The sequence below is a fragment of the Mustela putorius genome, unplaced genomic scaffold, assembly GCF_011764305.1.
Source record: "Mustela putorius furo isolate JIRA1106 unplaced genomic scaffold, ASM1176430v1.1 tig00004007_pilon_pilon_pilon, whole genome shotgun sequence".
Taxonomy (NCBI): domain Eukaryota; kingdom Metazoa; phylum Chordata; class Mammalia; order Carnivora; family Mustelidae; genus Mustela; species Mustela putorius.
Window position 1 is genome coordinate 9018398 of NW_025422145.1, and position 13990 is coordinate 9032387.

Here is a 13990-nt window from a genome sequence, read left to right on the forward strand (position 1 = left end):
AAAATGCGATGAGCTCAAGTGGTCAAGTGGTCATCCCTTAGAGATACCCTAGGTCTTCGTATTTTTTTTTTAAGATTTTAGTTATTTATTTGACAGACAGAGATCACAAGTAGGCAGAGAGGCAGGTAGGGGGTGGGGGGAATCCCTGCTGAGCAGAGAGCCCAATGTGGGGCTCCATCCTAGGACCCTGGGATCATGACCTGAACTGAAGGCAGAGGCTTAACCCATTGAGCCATCCAGGTACCCCTCATTCTTCCTTTTTCAACCATTCTATTTGAACTGAAACTTGGGAAGCAAACCTTGATATCTGAGCTCTGGTACCTTAACGCCTCGTGGGTAGCCTGCCATTCCGGCCCCGGGTTTGGCGCGACAAAATGGGAGGCGGGTTGCTGCTCTGCTGGCCACTAGGTGGCGAACGGAAACTCTGTCTGTTTTTACTGTGAGCTGCTGTTCAAACACTCCGGCTGGGATCCGTTTAACACACACAAAAGATGATGGACGAGAAGTGACATACAGAGCTGAGTAAGTTGGAGTGAATTATCCTGCGCGTACCTGACCAGGGACTTTATCACGTCCTTCGCTTGCGGGGGGTGGGGTGGGCGGCAGCTGGAAATGATGCTTGAACTAACACCATAGTAAATTACTTCTGCTTCCTGTCCCACTGTGTGTGATACGGTATGTTCAGCCAAGCCTGTTTTTCCCTTCTCTCTCTCTCTTTTTTTTTTTTCCATAAAATACTACATTAAAGAATCCTTCCAGACCTTTCTACTTACCCATGTATCTTGCCTCACGAGTTTAGCCACCATTCAAGTGACCACAGTGAGAGAGAATCGGGTGTCAGGACCCCGTGCAATGCACTGCTTTAATTAACAAGGCTCGCTTCTTCCCCAGGTGTGCAAGGTACGGCACACGCGGCCAGCGGCGTGGACACGGCCAAAGTCAAAACGAATGCGTGCGCTCTGGGCAGATGAGGCCTCCATCCCGCCATGGTGCTGCTGCTGCTGCTGCGGAGGGACGCCTCTCCCGTGTGAAGCGAGTCGTTCCCCACCACAAAGCTGGAAGGCGGCAGTGAGCCCATTCACTTTTGGCAGGTCTGAGGAGTCCAGATGTCCATCATGAAATGGGTTATTTAATGTATCTGTGGGCTGTTTGCAAAACGGAATGCCTCCGTTTTCGCAAACACCAAGTGGGTCAGTGCCAAATGTGTTTGCCATCAACATCAACTTGAACATGGGTACCGAATGCGCATAAAGGATCCTTTCTGTTCAGTCCAATGCAAATCAAACATTTTGCATTTCAATTCATGTCTACTTAATTCTATTTCTTACCCAGAAGCAGCTCCATCAGGTTTCCCTGCCAGACTCTCGGTATCTCTGTGGACCTCCCCCGATGGGGCAGTCATCCAGCAGGTTCTGCCTGTGTCACGCTTGGCTGTGGCACAATGCGGACCCTTACTCACCTTCATCATAACTCATCAAACCCCGCTTCCCCGAAAGGAACCCGGAAAATAACGCCAGCCTCAATGAGATGCCTCCAAGACCATTTTCTGGAGAAAATGCATCAAAAGCATTACTTGATCCGATCCCCCTAAACCCATGGCCTTTATTTAGCCTTGGGTGTCTGAATGAGAATGTGTGCACACTGGTGTGCAAGACTTACATGTGAGGATGTGTTTATAGGAAATGATTCATTTCCTGGGAGGAGCCCCCTTGGGTGGCTCATGGGCCTTCTAGGAGACTGTGGATTAAGAAGCCCTGTTATCTTTTCTGCCTATGGTTCAAATCACATTGAAAGTCTAAAATGGGTGATAACCCTCTAAATGCTCATCTTCTATTATCACTCAATATAATAGACTCTGGGCGCCTGGGTGGCTCAGTGGGTTAAGCCTCTGCCCTCAGCTCAGGTCATGATCCCAGGGTCCTGGGATGGAGCCCTGCATCGGGCTCTCTGCTCAGCGGGGAGCCTGCTTCCTCCACTCTCTCTGCCTGCCTCTCTGCCTACTTGTGATCTCTCTCTGTCTTATAAATAAATAAAATCTTAAAAAAATATAGTAGACTCGATTTCATTAATGGCACTTAAGTGACTTAGAGTAAATATTACCAATGGACGTTGCCTCTTCTCAAGGCCGTGACGGAATGGACAGATACACTGGAAGTGTTAACCTGGAGCAGGAAGATGATTTGCATCAAATGCAAGGAGTTAGTATGTAGCTAACTTATACTGTCTTCTGTGTTCAAAGTAACCTTGACCCTGAAGGAAACCATGGCTCAAGACAAGACTTTTTGGGGGGCACCTGGGTGGCTCAGTGGGTTAAGCAGCTGCCTTCGGCTCAGGTCATGATCTCAAGGTCCTGGGATCGAGTCCCGCATCAGGCTCTCTGCTCGGCGGGGAGCCTGCTTCCCCCTCTCTCTCTCTCTGGCTGCCTCTCCGTCTACTTGCGATTTCTCTCTGTCAAATTAATAAAGAAAATCTAAAAAAAAAAAAAAAAGACAAGACTCTTTGGGACATGCTGGTTTTATGTGCCTAATAATACAAACTCACCTTTAAGTCATCCACTCCTAGGTCTCCTGACATCCAAGAAGACAGTGGGATCTGACAGTGACCAACATTTCACAGACCACACTGTCTTTTGCTCTGCAGGCAACCTGACCAATATAAAAATTCGCCCCTCACCAGGGTATGCCTGGTGCACTTTTGCGGACGTGCCTTGCCTGCAGTTAATCTCCTCCGAGTCCTGCGGAACGAACCGCCCGTGTCATTAGGTAATTGTTACAAATGCCGTATTTGAATTACTCTGCTTTCTTGATTTCCTCGCACGCGGGTCCACTGAGGCTTTCCCTCTCCTGCCCTGTTCCAGCCCCCACCCCCCAAAATGATGTTAGTCTTCCCTCCCTATCCCGGCCAGTTTTGGATGAGGCTAGATATCATTAGGAAAGTCAACCACTTCTACCGGCTCTGGATCTGTACCCCCTCCTTTTTTTTTTTTTTCTCCCCATCAACTCCAGTTGGAACAGAGAAAGCTCAGATATCACCCTCTCCAGGAAGCCTTCCTTGACTGACATTCTCTGGGTTGGACATCCTTCCTCTGCACCTTCAAGGTCCTCTTGCCTCTATTTTAGCACAGTGCTTATTACACCCCTTCATGCTTATAAGTCTGTCCCTCAACCAGTCTGGGACTTCTGTCAGGACAGAGACTGTGCCTTAGAGCACAGCCCAGCGGCGGCTCCGTGGCGATGACGGAATTCACAGATGAAGGCTTGTCACTGAGTCGGGACTGCTGTCAGCTGCACCTGCTCCCCACCGCACACAGTGCTCTTTCCGGGCCATATCCCTTCCTGGTTGCAAGCCTCCTGCTGGTTATTTACCTCTTGGGTTGACTAGTCTTTCTCCTGGGCCCCTTCCAGACCCCAGTCCTTTCCTGCACTCTGGGCAAGCTCTCTCCTGAATCCCAGGGCCTCCCCTTTTCCGTGCCATCTGTTTGGAACCTGGGGTTCCGGCGTCCACACTGCCTATGGCACCTGCTGCCGTTTTAACCCCAAGAGACTGCTTCCTGTGAGTTCTCACAAACGGACATCGCCCTGGGCCATTTATCCTCGTTCCCCAACTCTGGCTCGGGCACCTTTTGGAGTAGATGAACTCATCTCACTGACTGGTAAGTGTTCAACTCCTCTCCCCAGTGCAGCCTATTTCCAGAGAGTCGGTGGACAAGGAGCATCCTGTGTCCTGCGGAGAACGTGAGGGGCTCACACACAGCCCAGCTCGGGGGCATCCCTGCAAACCAGCTTAGACATAAAAGAGTGGTTGTCAAGCATCGGCATGAACAAGGATCCCTCGGACGGGCTCGGTGAGACCAGACTCCCATCGTCCTTCTCCGAAGTTCAAATTCAGCCCTTCTCAGGTGGGCTTCAGGAATACGTATGTTGGATAAACAGCCCCAGAAGATTCTGACGACAGTACCGCACGGCTTACAAGTTCACAATAGAGTAGCTCTGTCTCACTGGCGTGGAGAGGACGGTCTGTCTTGGAAATTTACACTTCACGTGGGAGGCGGTAGGGCATTCCAGCACGGGGGTGGGTATTAGAGACAGACAGACGCACGCTGGTGAGAACCATGGCTGAACCACATACCGGCTACGCTCATTGGAGAACACTACTTAACCCTTTTTAGCATCAATGTCCTGGTACACATCCTGGGGTTTACTTTCGGGGGTTTTGGTGGACGCAGAGACAAAGTGATGGACAAAGTGTTCATTAGCATGTGGGAAGCACTCAGTAGGTGGTGATTTTATTTTCCCCGTTTTGGGGGTTAATATCCCTTTAAATTCCCGTGATCGGCTCCTAGAAAAAAGGAATCAGAACAAGAAGGGTCTTCCTGAAAGCCATTTCCCTGAGATGCTGGGTTTCCTGCCACTTGCGCCCAGTTTCTCTTTAAGTGGTAATACTGGTTTCAGAGAAGAAGTTCCCTTCATTTTATTTTAAAATACCATTGGAAGTCAGATTTTGACAGCTCTTGTCTGCACGGATGTGATGCCGGGAGAGGGGATGAGGAGGCAAGCAAAGGCTTTCTCTCTGCCCGCGTGGAGGTGTGCAAAGTGCCTGATTAGCCAGATATTTTTAAAGTTTCATAGGTGTGAGGCGGCCTCCGCTAATGAGAGTTTTAGGGGATTTCTCAAATCTAAAGTGAAGGGTGCCAAGAGTGGAACATGACCTTGGGGCTTTCCTGTACATGTTAACTAATATTACAAAGAACTCTCAGAAAACCCTCTGAAGTCAACTTCGGGAGGTGCGGGGAACAGGTGAGGCTCTGGGGAACCAGCAATGGAGAGTTAATGATGGTTGCTATAAATAGCTTCGTTCCGCAGGCTGGGGCAGAGCATCACCGGCGCTCTGCTGAGAGCGGGAAACAGTGGGGTCTGCCCCAGAAAGCGGGCCAGGGGTCCCATGACAGCGTTTTATTTGGAGGCAGAAGTTAAAGAGCACAGTGTGCAGAGCCACCAAGACACACAGCTGGATGGGAGCTCCAGAGCCCGCCAGCCCCACAGCCTGGCCTCCCAACCCCCACCGCTAGCTCTTGGCAGTGTCCGGACGGGTCCTAACTGAAGATCTTCAAGGTTGGGACGTCGGCTCACTGTATGTGGGAGAGCCAAGGCAGCCCGAGCACCTCGTGCGTGCCAGCCCCCTGTGCTTGGCAGCCCACATGAGCTGGTTCCATCCTCCCACTGAGATGGTGAGAAGGTGTTCTATTCTTATTTTATGGGCGGTGGCGGCACCTAACGCAGTGGAGAGGCTGGGGAATGTTCCAGCGTCGCCGCACATGCTAAGTGGCAGACAGGGTGTGGACTCTGGGCTCCCTGCCCTTAGGACGGACACAAGGTGTGTCTCAGGAGGCTTCTGTGGGCTGCAGATATGGCTCTTGTGAAGGAAAAATTAAAAAAAAAAAAAAGCCACGACTTCCATCCAAGAGGATGACAAGGCAAAGCTGTGATTCCAACAAGAGCCAGAGCCCTCCTGGGGTGTGGGGGTGTAGAATCTGTTCTTCCGGGCGAGGAGTTGTGCCCCAGCAAAGCAAGGGAATGAAAGCACTTCAGGTCTAGTGTGGAATTCGGTTGCTATGTGGGGAAAAAGAAGCAGAAACTTAGGTGAACGGACCAGACCATTATGGGAATGGGGAAGGCAGTGTTTATAAAAGGTGTGACCCAAGGGCATGGGGATGAAGTTGACTCCGTGCTACGAGTTTTACTCAGGCTCAGCAGATGTTGAAGTGGGGGGGGGTGTTTCTATCTTTTCGGACCCCGTCTCAGTCACTAGCGCACACCCCAGCACCTAGCACGGACCCTGGCACAGCTACCCCCTGCCCCTGCCTAACAGGGGGTGCCGTTCACACAGGTGTGGAAGAAGCCAGAAATCCTGGATCTGAGGACTCGTTCTGCAGCCAAGATCTGGGCTGACCCGAGCAATACAGAGTTTCCTCGTCTGCAGAATTTGTAACCACTCCTTCCCTACACGCTTTGCAGGGGCTGCCGAGCCGAAGAGACACGAATGTGCTCGTTCTGTGAAAGCCATCTGGGGCAGAGCCCAAAGTGGTGGATCTCAACCTCGAAATAGCTTTGAAGTCTCACACTTTATCTTAAGGGAAAAAAAAAAAAAACAAACCCCACACAATTCTATATTCTACCTCATAATACATTCAAGTTTGTTTTATTAATAAAAATATGTTGTTCCCCGCCCCAAACTGAGTACATTTGATATTCTAGGAGGATGGCTCCCTCCCCTCCCCATCTTCCTATGCCTCCCGGTACACTGTGTGCCCCAGTTTTAAAAAGCCCTTTGAAAAGAATAAAGCAAAAATAAAAGAAAACTATAAAGCACCGAACAAGTACAAGGCATTCTTAGAGTTATTTATTAATAAATAATTGTTCTTAATAATTAATGCCAATCAAATCCATTTAAACGGCCTAAGCAAGTCCTTGAGGGATTCCAGGCAGCCTTAACCACAGCTCAAGAAAAGCACAGCCGGAGAGAGAACATGTCCGTTCCCCGATTCAGCGCGGGTGAACATTTTTGCTTCTCTCCAGGGCTCCTGGCTCTGAGACTAGCGCTTCCTTTTCTACTACGCCTGACGGGGACAGCAAGGACCTACCAAGCAACATGCACACAACAGAAAGTCAGAGCAAAACAGCAGCGTACCGTCCGGGACGCATGGTGCTTTCCAAGCCTGTCTCATTTGTCTCCACAACACTTAGGTGGGGGGGTGTGTTAGAGCCCACTTGCAGAAGAGGAGAGGGAAGCCCGGGGAAGTCTGCCGTTCTTCCAAGGGCACCCAGGTGGGAGCAGGGTTGAACTGTAGCTGGAAAGCAGAGGTCTGCAAACTGCACGCTACCTCCCGGAGTAGACCGAATCTGGCCACCCCCTGGGTTTTGTCAATAAAGTTTTATTGGAACACAGCCAGGCGCATTCTCACTGGAGCTACCTATGGCTGCTTTCACGTATGGTGGCAGAGTTCAGGGGTTGCATGGGAGACTAGACGGTCTGCAAAGCATGAAATGTTTACTACCTGACCCCTTGCAGGAAAAGTGGGCTCCCAGGGCAGAGTTCTCACTCTCCATCCCAATCCTTACTCTTAAGACCTGGGGTTCTGGCTTTGTGAGAGTTTGACACCGAAGTCTCATGGAGTGCAGAGCCGAGGGCCATCTGTGGTCCAGCACAGAAAAGGCCCTCATAGGAGAGCTGGACCCACAGCTGCTTTGCTTCCCACCGGGGCACCTGCGAGGCTCTACACAGATGGCCTGGTCTTCACCCTGCCTCTCCAGTGAGTTTGGAATGTTCCAGCCTGACTCCCCCCAGGTCCTTCCCTGACCCCCAGTACTTCACGGTCACGTCCAGGTTCCTGAACATGGCATCGGGAGGTTACTCATAAGCACATGCGTTCACATCTCCCTAGCATCAGCGCTTGACAATTTTTTTTTTTTTTTTGGACGGGATTTCCATTCTCTAAGCCACCTTTCCATGTGTCTGAGCACCCCCAGAAATAATGTCTCTCTTGCCTAAGAGATGGCTTGCTGATGTGACCAGTCAGAGCCCGGGCTGATGTGGATTGGCCGGGGGGGTTCCCGTGCCTGGAGGGTGCAGAACCCTGTGGGAATGACCTCTCCCCTCCTCGCCCCCAGGTACTAGGAACACACACGTGACTTCCTCTCATTCTGTTCCCTCTCCTCTCCTCTTCCCTGGGGAGGCAGATCAGGGCCGAATGCTGTCTCCCCTGCCTTTCCTATTCTTATAGGTTCAGAAGGGGAGGCGTTGGCTTATCGCCTCACCTCAGTCTCACCAGAGCTAGGCAGAAGCTGATTTGAGCCTGCTGGCTAAGCCACGGGCAGTGTTTCCCGCATGTGTAGGGCTTACTGTCCTGGGACACTCGGACCTGAGGAGAGATCTGTGGCAGGATTTGGCTGCCCCTGTACTCCTGGATGAAACACGAAACCCAGACTCATTCTGGAGTCTAATGTCTTCAAGCTAGACACCTGGAACCTCGCTCAGCCACCCTGCCACTCCGGATCCTCTCCATACTGCCCCCCTTTTCAATGAAACACACCTCTCCAACCGGCGAACTCCTACGCAGGCGTAAAGGCTTAGTGCAGGATTTGTGGACGGTGTTTTGGGGCGGGGGGAGTCATCTAGGACCCTGTTGGTTGTATATCTCTGCTCCAGGCCCTGATGGCTTTCGCTGCCTGTTCATGCACTGGTTATACCTTCCTGCCTCTGGGGATTGACTTCTCAAAGCTCCCACTACACTGGGAAGTCGCTGAGGGTGGCTATTGTCTTATTTGTTCATGTCCCATTGCCCCGAATCAGCAGTCCACCTGTCACGGCGTGCGCGTCCCACGGTGCATTGGGCTGTAGGTAACAGCTGAACGAAGATGACCGAGACCCAGCATCTCATGTTGGCTTAAATGAGAATCCAGAGAGAGAGGGTCCTGGGGTTGTTTCGGGCTTTCAGCAACGTTATTTCTGATGCAGGCCACCTGCTGTACTAGGGAGACCTCCCCCCCGGCCACAGGGCAGATGTCTCAGCTCTGCACATTACGTCTTCCCGGGGTGACTCCCAAGAGAGACATGAAGGGGGCCACTGAACACTTCCTACAGCTCTGCTGGTTCTAATACTGCAGGGGACTGCTTCCCAGAAGGCACTTCCAGCTCATTTTTCCTTGTATCTGACAGGCCAGAGTGAGGCTACATGCCCTCTGCCAACCAGTCTCTGTAAAAAGGGGGATCTTTCTACGCTGATTAGCTTGTAAATGGGATGGGCTACTAGCGAATAAACCCGAAATGCCTATTCACTCCACACATTTTGCATATTGGGGACACTTTGTATTCAAAGAGTCACTGTCATCGACCAGAGATGGGGTGTCCTTATGTCACTTTCATAAGGGGGAGGTGTCCTAGTCAAGGGAAGGAAGAAAAGCTACACCGCTGACAGCTCCAACGTCCAGCACCACGCCAGGCAGAGTGTGAGGGAAGTCAGGAAACAGAACACTGCTGCGGCCACCACCGGCCACCTCGAGACAGCCGGATGCTTCTAGAACGGACTTTTGTTCAGTTCAATAACCAATTACTGACAACTTCTTAGGTACCACTCTCAGTGGGAGACCATGGAATCAGAGCCACACCTGGGACCGAGGATGGCCCTTCCTGAAGCTTAGGTCAAGGGGAGGTCCACCGTGGAGAGAGACGATGAGGAACTACCAGCCATGGAGGTTCACGTTCTGCCCATTCATTTGTCCATTAACTATTTACTGCGAACCTACTACATGCCGGCCCCTGTTGCCTGTGCTGGAGATCTAGCAATGAACAAGACAGAAAAGGTCCCTGCCGCCATGAAGTTTATGCTCTAGCTGGGGAGACAGATGATGAGAAGGGAAAGGTATAGATAAGGGGAGGATCTCTAGGAATCGGCGCCGCTTGTGAGCAGGGTAAGGGAGGGAGACAGGATCCTTCCATGAAGGGGTGCGTGCGTGCGTGTGCCCTCCGCAGAGGGCACCGCAAGGGTAAGGGGCTGAGGGTAGGAAATAGTTTTGCCAGTTCCAGACATTTACAAGGTGACTGATCCGAGGGGGTGAGGGAGAGTCCGGGGACAAGGCGAGGTTGCGGAGGGAGGCAGCGAGGGGCTTTGTAGGTCATGCTACGGAACTCCTTTCAAACATGTTTGCCCTGCCTACTCTTGCACTGGCATAAGCAGCACAGATAAGAAATGCATAAAATACTTCAAATAGCAGCTGTGGGGCTTGCTTGAACACATTATTTGTTATTATGTTATTTGAATTGTAGGATGCAGCTAGCATGAATACTGCTGTTTGCACAGCCTTATTTGCTCGGTATACTGTGGTCCCGGTTAATGCAGGCGTCTGTGCAATCTTCCTGTGTTCTACGGCTTCCCGAGAGAAGTGCCATCGTGGATTCAATAAACCTAGCAATAAAGCCCGTATTAATAATGTATGCAGAGCTATATATGTCTATTTATAAGGTGCAGAATTGCAGTCCAAATGCATCCCTCCTCTCTCCTCAGATGAATGTAAGTGGCCCGAACTATGTTAGATGAGGTTTCTCTCCCGACCTGACACCCCTTTTCACCACACTGCATATTACAGCTGAGCTAAGTGCTGTGCCAGCCCTGGGACCACCGCAAACACGTTACCCCTTGGATCTGGGACGATTATTTATGCTGGAAACAGGAGATGAAACGTGCCTTGAAACATGCCATGATTCACGGCTAAGAAGAGAAATAAGTAACGGGAGATCATGTGAATAGAGAGATGGATAAACTTTCTTGGAAGACATCCTTCATACGAGAAGAGTTCAGTGAGGCAGGAGAGTGGGGAAAGCATCTCATGGGTGATGTGCACCTACTATGTGGTAGAGATTGTGCTAGGAGATACGTGTGTGTGTGTACGCTGGAGGCTGAGTGTGTCTCCATCAGGTTCACGGTGTGAAAGCTGATCTCCAATGTGATGGCAGTTAGAGGTGGGCCTTTGGGAGATGAACTGATCATGAGGGCAGAGGCCCCAGGAATGAGATCAATGCCCCTTCTAACAGGTGAGGTTGTGTCCGAAACAGGAAGTGGACCTTCACCAGACACTGAATCCACTGGTGCCTGATCTTGGGACTTCCCAGCCTTAAAAACTCAAGAATAAATTTCCACTGATTATAAGCCACCCAATGGTGGCTTATAAACATACCTAATTTTTCTCACATGATAATAGAAATATTCAGGACACTGAGCTAAAGGGGAGAATTAATATTTCTGGAAACCTGCTGTGTGCTAGATACTTCTATATGCACTACTGACTCCTCATACCAGACCCATAATGTTACTGATCAGTCAGGATGGACTAAATACTGCTGCTGTAACAAGTGACCCTAGAGTCTCCATGGTTTCCAATAACAGAGGCTTATCTCTCAATCACACTGCACACTCAGTGTGGGTCAAACGTCGCCTGCTCCGTGACATCTCCAGGCTCTGTCTGGGGGCACTGCTGAACACCGTGGATGAGGGAATGGGCTGCCTGGGCAGCCCCTTGGAAGCTATGGAAACGTCCACCTGGAATCGACATAGGTCTGTTCCCGTGTCTTTGGCCGGAGCAAGTCCCATGTCTAAGCCTGAGCTGAACAGGACAAGGGTGCATAATCTCCCTAACCTCCCCAACAGCCTCCTCACAGGTATCCCTGCCTCTCAACAGGATGGCAACTTTTCCAGAGTGCAAATCCAGCCATTCTTCCTTCATTTGAAAATCTTCATTCCTTCTCCTTCTCAAATATCCCCTGCATGAACCACACACTATATGCAAAGCACTTCGCGGACTTCAGGATCACAGTAGTGGCCAAAAGAGCAACCTTACCATCTTTATGGGATTTACAGTCCAGGGGGGAGACCAAACCTAGCCAAGAGTACAGATGCATGTCACACGGCTATGGTGATAAATTCTACCAAGGAGAGAGACACAGTGTGCTGTGGGATGAAGTCCAGACTCATAACAGATGCATCTTGGCGTGTTGCAATGTTTGCACTGTGCATTTCTCTCTGCTTCATGAATCTTAAGATTATGTAGAGCAGGGAAGGCATCTTCTTCGTGACTTGATTCTCAGAGACTTCTCTGGAGCCTGTTACATAACGGGAGTTCATTATTCCTTGGTGGTTGATTGAATGAATAAACTATGTATTTTATTCTGTGAATTATACTTGCGTGTACTTACAAATATGGGGTGAGACGGGGGAGGATCTGGGTCAGAGGAATAGAAAGAAAGGAAAATCATGTTTAAAGTATGGGCGTTGGCATCACGCAACCTCAGGCTGTGTCCCAATAGCGGCACTCACTGGTTTTGAGACATTGAATAAATGACACCTGTAGGCTGATCCTTAACATTTATCCCATAAGATGGCTTACCAACTGAATAAAAGAAGGGATGTATAGTGTTTACTGTGATGCCCGGGCAGCAGCCATCCCTCACAGAGTGCTAGATCCCATCAGCGGTAGTATTATTTCTTGAGAATACCCTGTGTTCTAGAAACTTGGGAGCTACTAAGCATGCACCATCCAGTACTGCTCCCAGCCAGCCCCAGGCATCCCATTGTACAGATGCACACACTGAGGCCTGCAGAGATGAAAGAACTCACGCTAAAGCACAGGAGGATTACGCCATAATGTCAGGAAAATCATAAATTTTCTGCCATAGCTGTTTAAGGATAAGGGAAAATGAGAAAAATAATCCACACTGGGGATTCGCTTAAATGCGGGTCTTCAGAAGATTCTGTCGGTTTCCTAAGCATCTCTGTAGGCCCCAGGGATTGGTGGAAGCTGCTGGGTTTGCCGAGATTGCATTCAGTCCCTTCACAGGGCCTCCCTAACCAGAATCACTCTTGATATATTTTACTGTTAGTGTTTTTTCATCTGTGAAAGCAATCCCATCTTTTTAGAACTTCTGTGAATATTTAATACACATACAATGCTGCAGACTTTCACTAAGGACATAAATTGATTTGAAAAAAAAAAAAAAAAACCTGGCACAGAGCAAGCAATAAAAAGGCTGGCAATTATTATTAAGAAAATATAGTGCGGGCAATTAATCAAGGAAAAGAAATAAAAGGCACTCAGATTAAAAAGAAAGATGTAAAACTATCTCTGTTTTCAGATGACATGATCTTGTCTAGAGAAAATTCTAAGGAACACACACATACATGAAATTATTAGAGCTAGTAAATGAATTCAGGAAGTTTGCAGGATACAATACACAATGTATTTAATGTGTATGTACAATATAGACACTGTATATATATATATACACACACACTATATATATATATATATATATGTTTACAGGATACAATATGTGTAGAGTATCATGTAGTATAGTGTATTCAGTGTATATATTACCTATAATATACATTGTAATATACATTGTAAAATATATATTATATACATTATAGATTATATATACAGTATACACTATATATATCTATACTATGTTTGTGTATATATATATCCCTTATATTTCCCTCCACTAGCAGTGCACAATCTGAGAATGAAATTAAGTGAAAACAATTTCATTTACAACAGCATTGAAAAGAATAAAATATTTAGGAAGAAATAAACAAAAGAAGTACAAAACTTGTCCACAAAAAGCTGCACATCATTGCTGAAAGAAATGGAAGATGGCAAATAAATGGAAAGACAGCCCGTGTTCATGGATTGGAAGACTTAATGCCATTTAGAGGGCAGTCCCTCCCAGACTGATCTACATATTCAGTGTGATTCCTATCAAAATTCCAGGTGTTCTTTTTGCAGAAATTGGCAAGTTGATCCTAAAATTAATATGCAAATGTGGGATACAGAGGAGCCAAAACCATCTTGAAAAAGAAGAAGAAAGTTGGCAGACTCACATTTCCTATTGGAAATAATCCAATTACCTATTAACTGATGAATGGATAATAAACTATAACATATCCATGCAACGGAATGTTGTGTAGCAAGAGAATGGAATGGCATATTGATACTTGCCACAACATGGATGAGCTTTGGAAACATGCAAAATAAAAGAAGCCAGGCATACAAAAGCACGTGTTGCCTGATTCCACCCGAAGTGTCCAGAAGAGGCAGGTCCACAGAAACAGAAAGGACATGAAGTCTTGCCAAAGGTTGGAAGTAAGTAGTGAAGAAGGGGAAGTGACTGCCGATTGGGAGAATTTTAGGGTATTGAAAATATTCTGGAATTAGATAGTGAGCATGGTTGTATGACCTGTGACTATACAAAAACCACTGAATTATGTGCTTTAAAAAGGGTGAATTTTATGGTATGTGAGTTACATCTCCAAAAAGGAAGAGAGAAAGGAGAAGGACCCACACTTCTCCAAAGCCAGTTGCCTCAATGTTCTGAGCTCAGCTTCAGCTCTGACACTGGCTGAGAGGCCCTGATACCTAACTTCTAAGTACATCTGGGTCCT